We start from the raw sequence: 17,825 nt of genomic DNA on the forward strand, positions 1-17,825 counted from the left end.
TTCACCTATGTCAGGGAAAGGCTGAGTATTCTTTATACACAGTATACATATTTATTTTATCAGATGTTTCACACCAATCCTATTCGTATAACCTTTTCTTTGTTCTTAAAGGGTTACTAATTAGCTCTCTAGAATCCATTCCCAGCTATGCTAACCGGTTGCCAATGGTCTGTGCAAAACTGGTTAGGTTCGGGACTGTGTTTGCTTCAATATTAATCTTAAAATCTTCAAATAGCGAGTTAGATGGGGGATTTAACATTTTCTGATATAGGCACAACTTTGTCCATGTCACTTCTGTCTCCAAGGAAATTATCCCCAATTCATGTCACAGTATACAATTAGGTAATCCAGGGGAAGCGATAATATGTGCTTCCATAGTAAGCCTTACAATCTATTAAACAAAAGTCTCCCAGATTGTCTAATCTGAATTCCAGACCATATGTAATAACAGGTACAATCTTCATAGCATAGAACTTAATGGCTGGAGTCAGCGACAGTCTCAAGTATGTAGAGTTAATTCTTTTTAATTGTGCAATCAGAGGTCTGGTTTCACTCCCAAGTATATCATCAATTGTTTTTTAGATACTGCATTTGATAATTCAAAGCCTAAATAATGGAGTCTCATAACTTTTAATTCATATTTTGGGTGTCCTTAGTTTAGAGAACACTATTATTTAGCTCTTACAGGAATTGACACTTAGGTTATTATGCCTGGCGTATTCAGAAAAGGCTGTCAATTTTCATTGCTGGCCAACAGGTGTAAAATAAAAAATTAGAAGATCCTTGGGAAAAGCAGTAGATAGATGGTGAAGGATTACCAGGAAAGAATGTAATCCCAAGGCAATCCCCTCAATCGTTGAGGTCAATACACATACCAACCTACCTGCCATGCTTCATTTACCCCACGTGGCTAGGGTAGAAGGAGATTTTGGGGGAATGGTACTTGGTCATCATCATCTAGAGGATATCTGGCCTCCTATTGGCCTGTTTTTCCCAGGTATGGTAGAGTGCAGTGTCAGTCACATGAGTCCTGGATTTGGTGAGAGATGGATGTTTCATAGAATTCATCTCTTTACCACAACCTCAAGTCCAGTCACCATCCGTATCTGAAGGATCCAGCAATAAAAAGGGCATTGAAAGCGGACAGAGTAATTGCTTCTCAAGAATGCAGTTGTCGAGATACCCCCGGAGGAATGCGGTTTGTAGCTCTTTCAACCTCTTTTTGGTCCCCAAACTCTCTGGGGATTTATGACCCATAAATTACCATCAGATGGTGAACAGATTCATACACACTATTACGTTGTGGATGGTAACCCTGCAGTTGATCATCCTGATGAGCTCACCAGGGTAATGTATGATGTTGGTGGACCTAGATGATGCCTAGAGTCCTGTGCTGAATGTTCAGGACAAATAACCTTGTTAGAAAGATGTATTTAAACCAGCAAAGGGGCAGAAAATCAAAATCCCTAAAGGAGTTATCCCATGCAGGACTTAAAGGGCAAAGGTGAACCAATGTTCCCTTCTGGCCTCTTCCTTCCTGGTAGTGGAAACTGCTCAAGCAGACTCCGTAAGCAGGAATTTTGCCCCTCTCCTGAACTTGGCCCAGAGTCCTATTGGGCTGCACTGCGTCTGTCAGCGTTTCGGACTCCGAGACTGAACTTGTGGTGGAAAGGGACAGTGCACTGTTTTCTTGTTGAGCCATGGACTTTGATGGTCTTGCTTCACCTCAGCCAGGGCTGACACTACCCAGATGTCACTGTTGACACTTATGACATCAACATCCCTCTGGAGCAAAGTGAGCGAAGAACAGAAGTGCAGTCTGGGCAGTTTGGTCAGGTTGTGGTGTGGTAGACGGCCAACTGAATGAAGAAGAGAGAGGAGACGTAGAACTCCTTTAAACATCAGCATACAGATTGAATTTGTTTTTTGGACCTTAACTGCCAGGCTGAGGCTACTACATCGACATTTAGGGGCTTACTTGGCATTCAATCCCATATCCACCAACTAGTTGTACAAGTAAGGTGAGACACGCAAGCTGGAGTCTGGGGGACAGGGGGGAGACAGGCGGTAAATTCAGCGTGACACCCTTGAAACGGTAACTCCTTCTGTGACTGGTGCTCCAAGCATGATGAGTATCTTCATTCTTTAGCTCCCCTATGGTCTCTGGACTTCCATAGTGACAGTTTTGCTCTTGCGTTATGTGTCTCTGTCCCAGACACTAACCATGCCACCAGCTTCAAGGATCCCTCCAGTACCATTGGATGTAGCTGCTGGGGAAGGTCTGTTAGCAACACAGTAAAAACCGGAAGCAGAATTGGAGGGGCCACTGCCATCGGCAACACCAATGCAGCACCAATGGGAACCATGCCTGACCTCTCCAAAGCAGAGTTATCAGAACCAGAGTCATGCCCTGCAGATGGACCTGCAGAGTCTGCAGAGTCATGGCAAATGGGGGAAATGCAAAGTGCCTTCCCACACCCAACGATGGGAAGAATGGATCTGTCACTTCTGCAAAGGGGTTCGGTCTCCAGTTGAAAAGGTTTGGAAGCTTAGTGGCCAGTCAAGAGGCAAATGGGTCTATGTAGAGTAGGCCCCATATTTCATGAATCCCCTGAAATAGGACTAGTGCAACATCCAGTTGCACGCATCCCTAAGTGCCGTCAGTACCAATCTGATGCCATACCGAGAGATCCAGGTAAACACTCTACTTGTATGTTGATGTGCAACCAAATGCAGAACTCCCAGAATGCCTTTGCTAGGTCTGAGAGTGGGCGCACCTGCGTCCCCCAATCCTGTTGATGAAGTTGACCTCTACCGTGTTGTCCATGAGAAGTCGATTTATACAGTGAGAACTGGCCTGCGAAACATCGGATAGTAAAAGAACCTGCAAGCATCTCCAAACAGTGCCAATAAGATTCCTGCCGCGAACATAGCCCTCCAGTCGAGGTTGCGCCGCGCCTGGCGTACCACTCCCTGACACTTGCATCTGATTCTAACTGCAGGCTATGTGAAGTAGATTGTTGAAGGTTATCCATATCTCACGGCCTTCATCTGTTTCCAAATATTCCCTGCTATAGGATGTACATGTTGTGCTTTCTATGTTCAGGACCAGGCCTTGCAATTCCAACCTTTCTTTGCAAGCGTTGTCAGCCAAGATGATAATGTTAATGTGCCTGGCCTCCTTTGGGCGAGTGGGGGATATCAGGGTCCTGAATCTGTCGAGTAGATTTTTCTAAGCGTCAGATTTTCATCTACAGTACAGGACACAGTGTGGTTCTAGGCAGGGGTGTTGCTAGGTCTGGAGAAGATCAGGGGCCGAGCTACGTGCAGGATTCAGGGCTAGCTATAGCCTTTCGGTTGTAGTCCCTGAGCTTCTATCCGGGGCTACACCCAAAAGACCCAGGGCTATAGCCCCCTCAGCTCCCACCTAGCAACGCCTCTGGTTCTAGGAATATTTTGTTTCCGGTATTCCTGAATTCTCCTCAACTGTGTCTACTTCAGTGCCTATGCGGCTACGACACAGGATCTGCCGAGGTCCGCGGATCAGTTGCTTGCCTCATTTCTGAAACCTTTTCATCCTGTGGCTTCCCCTACTTTGTGCAGATGGGTTTGTTGGATTATGAATTAGGTGGGTGTTGATGGTTCTCTATTTGGAGCTCATTCGGCCAGGGGGTGCTAGGGCATGTGGGGCCTTTTTGGCAGGGTCCAGATTGAAAAGCATTACACCAGAACAAAAAGGAAAATGGCATTGGGGATATGCCAAAGTGTGCGTGGTCATTATACAGTACATTTCAAAAACACATACACAAACATCAAAATAAATACTGACTTCAAGGAGGGTAGAAATTCCATGAGATGTTCTATGCCTCTGAGGCGCTAAAAAATGTTTTTAATTAGAAATTGCTTTAAATTGTTGCAAATATAAAATTGCTTGGGGGCCTCTAATTGCAGATTATATTACAGAGTGGATCAAAAGAGGGTTTGGCGCTTTTCTGGAGCAGCAAAATATGCAACCTGCTTGGTCATAATTGGTTTATATCTGTTTCCCATCTATGATTATACAAACACCCAGAAAGTTCCAGATCATTTACATGAATGTTCAAAAGTCTTTGCATGTGTGGAGTGTCGGGGCATTTTACAGCGGCACAGTGTGCTATAGTTTCCATGTAAAAGATGCAATGCAAAGATAAATAATGAATAAATCAATCAATAATTAATACCAACATCCAACAGTAATAGAATACATTTAGCAGGGCTGCCCCTTTAGAAAGGGAAAATGATCTGTGACCCGCCTTTTGAAACCAATTGTTAAACACTTTCCAATTAGTGAACATTGGTTGGAATGGGTGACAGTGATTTTTTTAAGCAGATTAAGAAAATATCTTGGTCCTCTAGTAGGAGCCAAAGTGGGTAAACGTTATTAATTTAGGCTTCTGATGACATTCTACTGTCTGAAACACTCAGTTAGTAAGTGGATATATTCTAGATTATTGCATTTTAGAAACACATCACTATATAGCTTTAATACACTGAGCCCCTTGTTTCATCGGGTTAAAAGAATCCACTAAACAAACATATATGTTTAAAGTTGAAGGCGCGCAACAGAAATTAAACATATTGATGCTGGCTTCACTATGCAAGTATTGCACGCTCTAGTCCACCAGTGCTCTGGCTGTGATGTGTGCCTGAGAATGGTGTACCCATGTCCATTGGGGACAGAGTTTAGTGTAGTTTATATATTTATAGAGTACACCGAACCCTGAGGCATCTGGGCGCTTAAGCTTGATCGGAAGACATTGTTACAAAAAACACAGATAAAGCAGTTAACTTGTGTTACATATCAGGTGAACGCAACGAGCTAGACAGGTACAGTGTATACAGTATAGGTTAAGATATAGTTGTACAGTTAATCTGACGCATGTAGATGAAATGCAACAGTGAAGCAGTAATGATGCAATAGATATGATACGTCTAGACAAAGTGGCGTGATGTAGGACGTGGCATTATGTCAGAGGTCATGAGTGAAGAGCCAGGCTTTTGCTTCTTTTCTGAAGGACTAAAAGGAGGGTTCAGCTCTAAGTGTAGTGGGCATGGAGTTTCAGAGCTTTGCTGCTACCACCGGGAAGCTTTTGTAATTTGTATTTAGGAATGTTGAGACAATGGGCCTCATTACAACCCTGGCGTTAAGGGGTTAACGGCGCCGTAAAAGGCTGCGGCGTTGTTAAACCCTTAACGCCCGATTCACACTTTAACGCCTGCTTTTTGCAGGCGTTAAAGTCCAACCCGCTAAGGGATCTTGGTGCTAATTACGGCACCGTAATTTACGGTGCCGTAATTAGCACCTTCCCCATTCCCATTGAGCCCTATGGGCCAAAAATGGGAATGGGGAAGGGGCCATGGTGAATGGGGATTTACCGCCCGCCAACCTTGGAATGGGGCGGTAAATCCGCCATCCACCATGGCCGAATCCGGCATGGACCATGGTGCTAATAGCACCATGGTCCAATGCCAGGGTTGTAATGAGGCCCAATGTATGTAGTTTGACCTCGTTGGTCTGGTCGATTGGTTCCTGGTGAATTTATCAATCAGATATTTTGGTGCGGTGTTAGATAGGCATTTGTGCGTGATACCTATCGTTGGAAGTGTGATTCTGTCTCGCACTGGTAGCCACTGTATATCACGTCTTGTTGCAGAGATGTGGTTAGTGCAAGGGATATTGAGGGCAGATCTGAGTGCGTTGTTTTGGAGAACTTGTAGTTTGTTCAAGTTCCGTTTGTTGGAACCTAGGTATAGAGTTTTACAATAGTCTAACTTAGAGAGAATCAGGGCTCTGGCTAGGATAATGCAGCTGTTGGAGGAGATAAATGGTTTGCAAGCATTTATCAATTTGGTGGTGTATGCGGTAGCTGAAGCCGTTGCATTGACTTAGTGAGGGAGTGGGCGGAATCCAGGTAAATGCCTAGAGTTTTGACCTCGCTGGAGACTTTAATGATGCTTTCATCACTTTTGAAAGATTTGTAGTTGATGTCTAGCTTGTTCAGAAGGGTCTGAGTGCCTATGAGGAGAAGCTCTGTCTTATCATCATTCAGGCAGAGACCATGGGTGGCCATCAATGCCTGGATGTGAACATAGATTTTGTTGATCAATTTGGTATCTTCCTCATAGCAGCCTGTAAGAGTGATGAGGACTTGGGTGTAATCAGCATAATTAGTGTAGATGACACCCAAGTCGTCTAGGTGGTCTAACAGGAGCTTCATAAAGATATTGTATAAGGTAGGAGAAACACAGAAGCCTTGTGGAACTCCGCAAGAGATTGGTACTGATTCGGCTGAGGCTAAGGGTGCGAAGAGGCTCATAGTCCTATTTGATAAGAAGGATTGAATCCATGCAGTGGCGTTCAGGGGGGAAGGAAGCTGCTGATGTCAGGAGTTTGGTGAGTAGGTTATGGTAGACTAAATCGAATGCGGCTGAAAGATCCAACAGCAGGTGGATGGCCAGTTTGCCTTTATCTTTAGATTCTTCCATTTGGATTTTCAGGTCAAGGAGGGCCAATTCAGTGCCATGCCTTGGTCTGAATCCTGATTGTCGTATGCCTAGTAGATTATTTTCCTCTAGGTGCTTTTGTATTTGGAGATATGCTGCTCTATCAAGGATTTTCAGCAGAAATGGAACTGTTGTTATGGGTCTGTAGTTAGTATGGATATTTGGGACCAGGTTAGATTTTTTAACAGGGGCATGACCCATGGCTCCTTGAGATTGTTAGGTACTGTGCAGGTTTCAAAGGATGCATTGATCAGGAAAGTGAAAAACGGTGCAAGATCTTTTGCTCCTTCCCTTATGATAGTGGCTGGACAGATGTCCCTCTGGCATTTAGAGGGTTTTAGGCTAGCTATATTTTCTACCTCCTTGGTTGAAACCGGGGCAAATTGGAAAGAGGGGCCAGACATGAGTGGTAGGTCATGTGGTTTGCTGAGGTTGTTACTCAGAGTTAGACGTTGGTTTTTGACTTCTATTTTAGATTGCAACAGAGCTATTTTGGCAAGTAAGCTTTTTTGTTTGAGCGTGATGGCGCCTGTGGAAGGACAAGAAGACACCTAATTGGGAAATTATAGAGATTGTCTGGTGTGGCTGTATCGGCCGTGTCATATAGGGATTTGGGAAAAATAGTGGTGCAGGGTGTTGATGAAACAGCCATTTTGGGCAAATAAAAAGGAACAATCTATCCAAATGTCCCTTTCAAGTAAAGTATACCTGTTAAAAGGCTAATATCTCTTCTGATGTTTCTACCTCTCTGTATCTCGCTCATCTGCAAGCTTCTGTCACAGCGCAGATGCACATTGTTAGTTCCATGAAATCAATGCCTGAGGCCAACACATCTCTGTGCCTTTGTAATTGTTCGCTTTTCAACAATACCCAGTGGAAGCAATGTATTTCCTTCCTCTTAAATGTGATAGTCTTTACATTTATTGGGGGCAAAGGAAAGTCCAAATTCTTAGCTAACTGGACGTTTGTGAACATCATGAACTTACTAAGGGCCAATTCATCTCTGCCCCAGCTTTTCCAAACATGTATAATGGAACAATACTCATTCCGTGGGTTCAGGCTTCAGAAATAAATTCTCTTCACTTTACTCTTCCAGCCAATTGATAAATGAAAATATTTAAATGTCATGCTGAAGCAGGGGTCACTGCAGAGTGGCCTAAAAGATGGCCCCACGTTACTGGAGCTCTGTACCCATCGTCTCCAACTGCACTACTGTGCCTTCACAGGTCGCACTTCTCCAACTTCCAGTTGTCTACTTTGCACCAAACAATACTGTGTGGTGATCTCTGCTGCTGGAAAACAGTGAAGCAGGCAAGCTCGCCCGTTCTCGCCCGTACCTCTGCTGACCTCATTAATCCGGATAGGCCCAGCTTCCCCACTCAACAGGGTCTGGCGTCCTGCTCCCCAGACTGTGCCCTTGCTGATCGGTGGCTGGCACCATGCTGCTATCACCTGGTGCGCTCACCTGCAGCAGCCTCATCAGCAGCCATGGCGTGCGCTGAGTCCATATCCCGCCGCAATAACATTTGCATAATCGGCATCCCTGAGCAGGTTACAGGTTGTCAGATGGAGGACTTTGTATAAAATGACTCCTGGACATGCTAGGAGCCGGATCACTCTCGCTGAAGATCACCGTTGAGCGGGTGCAGCGAGCCATTGCCCCTAAGCCCAAACCTGGGGCGCCACCTACACCAATAGTGGATCACAAATTTAACAACAGGGACTGCACCAGAAGAAGCTACTAACTTTCAACATCCACTCTCCCGGCGCTGCTACTTATGGCTTTGTCAGCACAGTTGTGGAAGCCATTGAGTAATTGTGTTCACATTCTCTTTTCATGGCCACACATTTGGTTATGTCTTCTTTCTCATACTTTTTTGGACTCCTAATTTTATCCAATCCTCTAGCTGTACAAGCGCAAACGTTAAGTCGGAGCATCACAAGCTACCCCCATGCATGATTGCTGGTCTATTTTTTGTTTTGTAGTTTTGTTTGGGGCTTTAAGGGGGGATACTGTTAAGTTTGGGTTCAAGGTGAGGTTGGGAGGTGGTAGTATAGGGAAGGAATGTTGAAAACGCTTGGCTAGTTTTTATCTTTGGTACTGTTGCTGATTCTTGCCCGTTGGGCTGCATGCAATTCAATCTTCACAACGTGCAATGTGTAGTTATGATACATAATGGTGCACGCTGAGGTGACAATATTAAGCTGGAACATGAGGGGGCCGAGGCAACCTGGTGAAAGCTAGGAGCCTCCTTGCTTACATAGACAGGCATAGGGCCAATGTTCTGCACGACACGCATGCCATGCCTACTGTTAATGACACATTTGCAAGGGCCAGAGGTACCCACAGGTATTACAGATCTTATTAATCGCAAGCCACAGGGGTCACGACCATCATCCACAAGTCCCTGCAGTTTGTACACATTGGCATGCAAGTGGACCCACAGGGCCAATATGGGGTTATACACAGTGTACTTTTTTGCTTGTAAACACTTACTGTCTGAACATTGACGACCCATCTTTCTACGACAACATAATAGCTCTATACCATACATACACTGACCTTCTGATCATTTGGCGTGGGTACGTGAACACCATTCTCGACCTCACACTCATCCTACATCTTGCTCATACACGTACTACTCATCTGTCACAATATGACATCCAGAATTGATTAATGCCTCCTCTCCTCCTTGACTTTGTGTAAGGTTAAGATGATAGATTTTCTCCCCCACATGTATTTGAGTCACTCACCACTGGTCCTTACTTTGCCCCTGGCACGGACGACACAGTCATCCCACTACTGAAAATGTAAACTCTTGCCACTGCATGATCTTTTGTTCCACTCTACTCTGCGCGACAACATACAACTGTATTTCAGCCAATACCAATGCACCATTGCCTCTGTGAGCACGCTCTGGCAAGCATATAAGGTCTAAAACCCTGCTCCCTCTTCTGAAGCCAGAAATGTCTGAGGCATCTTCAACTCTTCTCTTTCTCCTTCCTCCCTCGCACTCAGGACATTGCCAAGAAGTCCCACTTTCAACTCTTCCTTCTCAAAAGAATTCTACCTTTTCTCACCTTCACCCAGAGGCTTAATGTTACCCGGGCCCTGGTTTTCTCTATGCTTGACTATTGCAATAGCCTCCTCCTTACTATTCCTTCGTCCACAATGTGACCCCTCCAGCTAATCCAAAATAGGGCAGCAAGACTTATCCTTGGCCTCAAGCCCAGAGACTGCATCTCTTCTGCCTTACAAAGTCTCCACTGGCTCCCGGTTGCTTCACAGATTAAATTCAAATCCCTCTGTATCATCTGCAAGGCTGCCTGGGGCAGGCGACCACACTATCTGCAACTCTTTCTTACTAAATATTCCCCCTCTAGGGGGCGTGGCCAGGACGACCATGTAAGAGGACGCACTCCGGAGGAGGTCCGATGATCCTGTAATGATCCTTACAATGGTTGTGTGCACGGATGCCCGCCAGCGCTGAAAAATGATATCCATGTCTATGAAGGCGGGAAGTGCACTCGTTGGAACTCTGGTGTTTTTACGCGATGCACAGAAATGAAGTTACAAATGGTTTCGTACGACGAGGGCTGGGAGGAAATAATAATCAAAATGGCAGCGAGAACAAAGGAGCTTTCGGATGCTTGGGGATGCTGCCGTGAGCCCAGCCGAAGCCTGTGATCTGCAGACGTGCGCTGCCCTGAGACGTGAATCTGAGGGGGCCGGAGCGCTGTGGAGTGGAAAGCGCGAGGCGAGCGGTAAAGGCCGCACAACTGTCTTGTGGCTGGGGAGAGCGAAGGCACGACATCTTCAGGAGCGCATTCAGTGCGCACGGGTGCATGGCCTGCAGCTGGAAGAATCAGAGGAACACAAACGAACCGGCGGCGAGCGCCGGGCCAGTGACGCAAACGGACCGAACGTTGGGGGAGCCATAGAAGATACAAGGTATCTTCATATTGCAAGGCAATATTAACGAGCGCTGTGTTGAGCACATAGGGTCGGCTGCAACAAAATAGCAGTGGCCCCTTTGCCTGGAGAGAGGGGAAGAGCGGCAGTAGCAGCACACACCAATGCTGGGGATAAGCCTTGTACAGGAGTAGGAGAAGGACAAAGAGGTTGCCAACTGCCCCACATAGACACCCAACACGTCCAACACTATAGTAAACTGCAAACTGGGCTGCCTGTGGGAGATGGGACGGTCAGTGCTGCGGGTTGAGCCAGCACACAGAGGATAAGGCATGCTCTGGGGGGCTGCCCCCAGAGAGCACCAGACGCCGCGCAGACCATAGCGCCGAAGGGCCCAAAGACAAATTAAGCACACAGGGGGCCATGGAAGAGGCAACGGGGTGCGCAGGAACACCAGCGGCACATGTGCCAGTGGCGGCGATTGGCTGAGTTAGGAAGAGACTCAGTGAAAGTGCCCTGGCCTGCAAACTTTGCGGGTGGTGGGTCCTCACTGTGAGCCATAATTGGAAGACAGGAGGCGGCCTCCCTGGCTGGGGAGCGTGTGGACTGCACCCTGGGCTGGACTGGGGCTTGGATGGCCTTACGGCCGACAGAGAGCCGTGGTGGCAGAGCGCCGGGCCAACGGATGCATACAATCACTGGCTACGGAGAGATTACAGCAGAGACCGGATGAGCTACACTACGGGGGTGTAGCTAAGCGGGTGGACACAACCCAGCCAAGGCGAGGAGCGAGCAATAAGGACACATCCAAACACAGCGGTATTGGCTCTTGCAGTGCCAAGCGGGGCCAGGTGCCACGTGGACCGCTTGCACGTGAGGGGGTGCTGCCGGCTTGTGCCCGGACGACATAGCAGGATGTCTTCCAGGATAGTCAATCCCAAAAACAAGCAATCCACACTGGAGACCTATGCTAGGTCACCCCATGCCGCAGAAGGGGGCAAAAGTAGAGACACCAGCACAACAGTAGCGGAGACACCAGGCGATAGCAGACTTGAAAGTTGCCTGGGAGACAAAACTGGACCTGGCAATGAGCGATTTGAAAGTGGGCCTGGACCTCAAGATTGGTGTGGTCCAGGAGGAAGTTAATCTGCTAAAACAGGACGTGCGTGCGATTGCAGAACGCACTGGAAAATTGGAACAGGAAACGGCCACGAACACGGCGGCATGCGCCGCCCATGGATCGGAGCTCCATGCCCTTGTGCAGCGGGTGGGCAACCTGGAATTCAGGGCGGAGGAGGCAGAAGGGCGCGCCCGACGCAACAACATTCGCATTGTTGGTCTGCCGGAAGGAATGGAGGGCCCTAATCCAACAGAATATGTGGAAACCATGCTCCTGCAGGAGATAACAGGCGGAGCACTGACACAGGGGTTTGCAGTTGAGAGAGCACACAGGGCCTTGACGAAAAGACCGCCCCCGGATGCCTCCCCGCAGCTGCTAATAGCAAAGATTCTGAATTACCGGGATCGAGAGAAAATACTTGAATTTTTCCGGAGAGGAGGAACAATCGAAAAGGGGTCGGTAAAAATTACAGCCTATCCGGACTACACTTTGCACGTACAGCGCAGCAGGATGAACTACGGGGTGGTGAAGAGAAGGTTGAGAGAGGCCGGACACCGCTACATGTTGCTCTACCCAGCCAAACTGAAAGTGTTCCACAAGAACAGAACCCTGTTTTTCTATACACCGAAGGATGCTATGGAATGGCTGGACATACAGAAGATAAGTAATATGCAGCCGAGTCACCTCTGGTGACATAGATGAGACATTGGGACTTGAATATAGTGTAAAATAAAGCTTGTGGGAATGTGCAGTAGCAATTAAGCGATGAGGCACTGGCGGGTCCCGGTGGATGCGGCCATTCCATTTAGATAAGTGGGAGCTCCCAGGAGACAATCCTTGAACCCCTTAGTAGTATGCTTAGTTAGGTCACTGTTAGATCAGTGACGCCCCGCGGGGTCCTAGTCCTCGGTACCGAGGCAGGACCGGACGCTGGTGGGCCTGAGATCCAGGGATGGAGCTGGGCATTTGTTGGGGCCGGGTAGGGTGGGGGGAGGGGAAGGGTTGTGTGCAGTGGGGTGGAGTATTGGGAAGGGGGGGGAGTTGTGGATAGAGGGAGGCTTAAGAGACGGACAATGGGCCATCAGAGAAGACATTGGAGGGGAGGGTGGAGAGGGAGTACACCAAGTAGATGGCATCAGGTAGTCTCAGAGTGGCGACCTGGAATGTGCAGGGCCTTAACAGTTATCTAAAACGCAACAAAGTGATGATGTATCTAAAGAGGATGCGCATTGACGTAGCCTTGTTACAGGAGACCCCCCTCACCAAGGAGAAGTTGGAGGTGGTTCGAAGAAAATGGATGGGCAGTGTCATAGGAGCCACATACTCGGCATATGCAAGAGGGGTGATCACTTGGGTGGCGCCGCACGTGCCGCTTAGGTTGCTCAGCTCAACAATAGACCCAGAGGGCAGAATGGTGGTGGTTGCGGGACTCCTGGAGAATAGGGAAGTGAACATTATAAATCTGTATGCCCCTAACCACGACACAGCTGCATATTTCAGGTCACTATACAACAAAATTAGCCCACTGGTGGGCAGCGCGATGGTGTGGGGAGGGGATTTTAATTGCACCTTGAACCCTGGGATAGACAGGTCAGATGGCAAATTGGGGAAGCCAGCGCCAGCAGCTAAAGTACTGGGAGCACTGCTGACAGACCTTGGTTTGGAGAATGTGTGGAGAAGGCTACACCCAATGGATAGGCAATATTCGCACCATGCAGCGCCCCATGACCTGCATACAAGGATGGATTACGTGTTTGCTGCTGCGGATATAGTGGGAGAAATGGTGGGGCGGAATACAAGGCAAGGGTATTATCTGACCATTCGCCTTTGGTCGTAGAGTGGCAACATCAACCTCCCAGAGCGCGCATCCCGACATGGAGGCTTAGAACAGAGGCGCTACAGGATACGGAATTCTGAGAGGATCTGAGGGAGGCAATCGAGGAAAATTTACACGAGAAGTGTGCGTTCTGTGGGAACAGTATGGGAGGCATTCAAGGTAGTGGTACGTGGGATAGCCATATCAAAATCTAAGGGGCTCCTCGGGGGTATTGAACGGGAACTGCAAGAAACAGAAAGAGAGCTGGAGAGCCTTGATCAAGGCGAGGGGACCGCCCAAGAGAACAGTGCCAAGATAAGGGATTTGCGGATAGCCTGTGGTGAACTCTGGGACAGATTATGCAAATTAAATTATAAGAAATATACAGAGAGGTTACACGCAGGGGGAGACAAGCCGGGTAGATTACTGGCCTGGCTATATAAAAATGAGACCCCCCGTTCGGTGATCAGGGAGGTCAGAGATGCGGAGGGTCAAATCCATAACACCCAGGAGTGGGTAAACGGGGAGTTCCTCAAGTATTATAGACGATTATATGAAGATACAGGGGAGGATATGAGCCAAGAAATATTGGAAACAATTGAGGATATGGGGTTTCCCACCCTGGATGACTTAGAACGTGCAGATTTGGGCGCCCCCATTACTGTGGACGAACTGGAGGCGGTGATTCAACACCTCCCTACATGTAAAGTGCCCGGGCCGGATGGATTACCCAGTGAGTTCTATAAAACATACAAGCAGGAGCTACTCCAGCCGCTGCTGGCCATGTTTAATGAAGCTTATGAGCGGGGGGAACTGCCGGCATCCCTCGGTGAGGCAGTGATCATCCAGCTCCTGAAACCGGGCAAGCCGGAGGAGGATGTGGGTCCTATAGGCTCTTGTCCATGCTCAACCAGGATAGCAAAATACTCACGGCAGTGCTGGCCAACAGGTTAAAGAGGGTAATTGGTAAACTGATACACCCAGACCAAACGGGTTATGTCCCTGGCAGAAACATCACGGACAATCACAGGCGGCTACACTATATCATCGATCAAACCAAGGTAGACTCGGATGAGATGGCTATCGTGTCGCTGGACGCGGTTAAAGCCTTTGATTCAGTGCGGTGGCCGTGGTTGAAAGCAGCCCTGAAAGGAACCGGGATGGGACCGGGATATATCAGATGGGTCCAGCTGTTTTACAGCTCCCCGATTGCGAGAGTCAAAACTGGACCCATAGTTTCCGAAAAATGGCAGCTCAGCAGGGGGACCAGACAGGGTTGCCCCTGGTCACCCATGTTATATATTCTGGCATTGGAACCGCTGGCAGTATGCCTGCACCAACAATACAGGGATGTGGGGATTCACACGACAGGGGGCACACACCTGATATCATTGTATACGCATGATATGCTCCTTTACTTGCGCTACCCTGAGGAAAACCTGCATTATGTGCTGGAGGTGATGGATCGTTACGCCACCCTCTCAGGCATATCGGTGAACCCCGGGAAGTCTAGCTTGTTCCCCTTGGGGAGGTACAGGAACACCCCACCGGAGAGACTACCCGTTCTGCGGATACCCTGGCAGACGGTGACATTTAGGTATCTGGGCGTGAACATTTTCCATAAGATAGAAACAGAGCACAAACATAATACAGAGAAGGCGATCGAGGGAATTAGGAATAGCATGGCATTCTGGTCTAGATTACCCCTAGCAATGATGGGGAGAGCGGCTCTGCTCAAAATGGTCATTTTGCCCAGACTCTTGCACTTTTTTGTGAATGTCCTGTACCTGATCCCCAGATGCTTTTTTGTAAGACTCCATGGCATGTGTAGGGGCTTCTTATGGGGCAACTCCAGGAGAAGGGTGGCCCTGTGGAAACTTCAGAATACTTGTGATTGGGGGGCATAAACCTGCCAAATTTTGAACTGTATTACCTAGAAGGACAGCTGATGTACGTAGCCAGGTGGTTGTCTGCTGAAGACTCGGCGGAAGCTAGGCTTTTGCAGGGTGACTCAGCCCCGTACTTCTTAAGGGAAACGGTGTGGATGCATAAAATTGAGATGGCAGGGAGGGGGAGACTTTTGGAGCTGGGATGGGAAGTCTGGCGCAGGACATGGAAAACGGTGGGTGACCCAGACCCGCTATCTCCGCAGGTCCCGCTAGTGGCGCTATGTGGAAATGACCCCCAATTAATCGAGGCGGTCCGCAGATGCTGGGAACCGGTGGGCCTAGCTACCCTCGGAGACATATGGCAGGAAGGGGAGATAGTGGAGTTCCAGAGGTTGCAGGAGGAGACAGGGGTGCATAGAGGCCAATACATCACATATATTAGGCTTATAAAACGAGTAAGAGGAAGATGGCCAGAGACGGCACTCGCTGAGGAACCCGACGACGCCCTAGAAACGATGTACGATGTCTCGGAGGGTGGGCATGAAATATCTAGGATATATGAGCTCTTAAGAGCGAAGGCAGAGAGCGAGCCACTCCAGCTGAGGCATGATTGGGAAGAGGAGATGGGAGAACCCATGACAGATGGACAATGGGAAAGAGCTCAAATGTACCATAAAAAGGTGTCCCGGAATGCGAGGCTTCAGCAGATCCAGCTCTATGTCACCCACATGGCCTATCTGACTCCTGGAAGAATAGCCAGGTTTGGAGGTTCAACCATACAGAGATGCCCCAGGTGCGGCGAGGAGGAGGCAGGATTGCTGCACATGTTCTGGGCTTGCCCAGAGGTACATAGATTCTGGGAAGAAATAAGGACGAAAATGGCCGGTGGGGGCGTGGTGCTGGATGTGGGGTCAGCTGGGGCATGTATGCTTGGAAATTTTCCCAGGCCACGTAATTTAAAGCATATCAACAAAATGAGGGATCTGGCCTATATCCTGGCCAAGCGCAGGATCGCAATGTGCTGGAAGGCAGCTCATAGGCCTAGAGTGGAGACATGGTGGGCGAACCTCCTGAGGTGGGCGGAAGCAGAAACTGCGGTTTGGTTCTAAAGCTGTCACCAGGGGGGAGAGGAGGAAGTAGGCCCCCTGATAGCCTGGAGGCAACTAGTGACCTCAATGGCAACCCCTCACCAGGTCAATCATGAAACGGAGGACTCAGATGAGACGGCCAGTACTGAGACTCCCGAACATGCTCATGAAGATGACACTGATGGTACGGCTCGAAGTTGTGTGGAGGGAGGGGGGAGGACGGGAAATGCATAAATGTGTTGATTTGACATTGATTATGAACGTCCTAAAAGTTGTAATGTTTGGTGTGTTGTTGTTTTAAAATAATAAAAATTGTTTAAAAAAAAAAATATTCCCCCTCTAGACCTCTGCGCTCCTCTGGCACCAATTCCTTGTGTGTAAAGTGGTTCACTAAACAGAGAGCAGGTGGTCGATTGCTTTCCTCAGCTGGCTCCCTTCTTTGGAACAGCCTCCCCCTCCCTCTTCATCTTGGGCAAGAGTTTCTTAAATTCCAGAAGAGACTCAACACCCTTCTCTTTACCTCTTCCTCCCCTCCCTCTCTCCCATGCTAATCTCACAGCCGCTTGATTGGTGTGCAGGGGCCTTATGCATTCGCTGGGCCCTGACCTCCCACACTGTATCATCCCAGCTGCTGTCTATCCTCAGCACTTGCCTCGGCTCACCTTCCACCCTTGGAGGCTTGCACTTAACTTACTTTGCACTTCACCTGCTGCTCACCTACAAACACCACAGCATCTATCCCATTCCCTCTCCCTTCTGCACTTGCAGGTTCTGAAGACTCACAAGGCATAGCAGGTTCATCTTCCCCTCCCCATTGTATTCTTTTATGTATTATTTTTATGTATTGTAATTGTCTATCATCCCATGTCCCCTCCCTGTTGCCCTGTGGGCGCTTTGAAACAGTATTTGCTTCCTGTATAAGTGCCTAACAATTGAACAATAAATAAAATAAATATACCAGAGTCATTGCCATATCCACCATATTGGGCGTACTGAACACCATTTGGAGGGACCTTGTGACTGCTGAAACTGAGCTCCACCAGTTGGAAACGCTTTATGCATGCTCTCCGTCCAATGCCACTTTGGCCAACATAAAGGCGGCTCTGGATCGCTTCCGTGAACACACGGACAGAGAAATTCAATCATTTGCAAAACCTGCAGCAGCCTGTCACTACATAGAGGGTGACCGCCTGGGTAAGCATTTGGTTCAGAATCTGAGAGCTGAGACGGGAGGTGCATCCATACCACTCATACATAATCACACTGGGGAGCCGATTCACTAGCTGGTGGGTATCAATGCAATGTTCTATAACTTTTATTCCAACTGCAAAACTGTTCATGAAACGGAGGCTCTCCTGGACGGCTTGCCGATTACTTTGATATCAGACGCCATGAGAGATCTTCTTGAGCTACGGTTAATGACTGAAGATATTCTTAAGGCCATTAATGACCTACC

General features: G+C 48.2%; 1 protein-coding gene across 1 annotated transcript in view; it reads left to right on the top strand.

Annotated features, from left to right (window-relative positions):
- Window positions 1-17,825, top strand: part of LOC138569756 (claudin domain-containing protein 2-like) — a 245,284-nt gene that overhangs the window by 110,082 nt on the left and 117,377 nt on the right. The window lies entirely within an intron of this gene.

The sequence above is a fragment of the Ambystoma mexicanum genome, chromosome 1p (genome assembly GCF_040938575.1).
Source record: "Ambystoma mexicanum isolate Mex_15411 chromosome 1p, UKY_AmexF1_1, whole genome shotgun sequence".
In the NCBI taxonomy this organism is placed as follows: Eukaryota; Metazoa; Chordata; class Amphibia; order Caudata; family Ambystomatidae; genus Ambystoma; species Ambystoma mexicanum.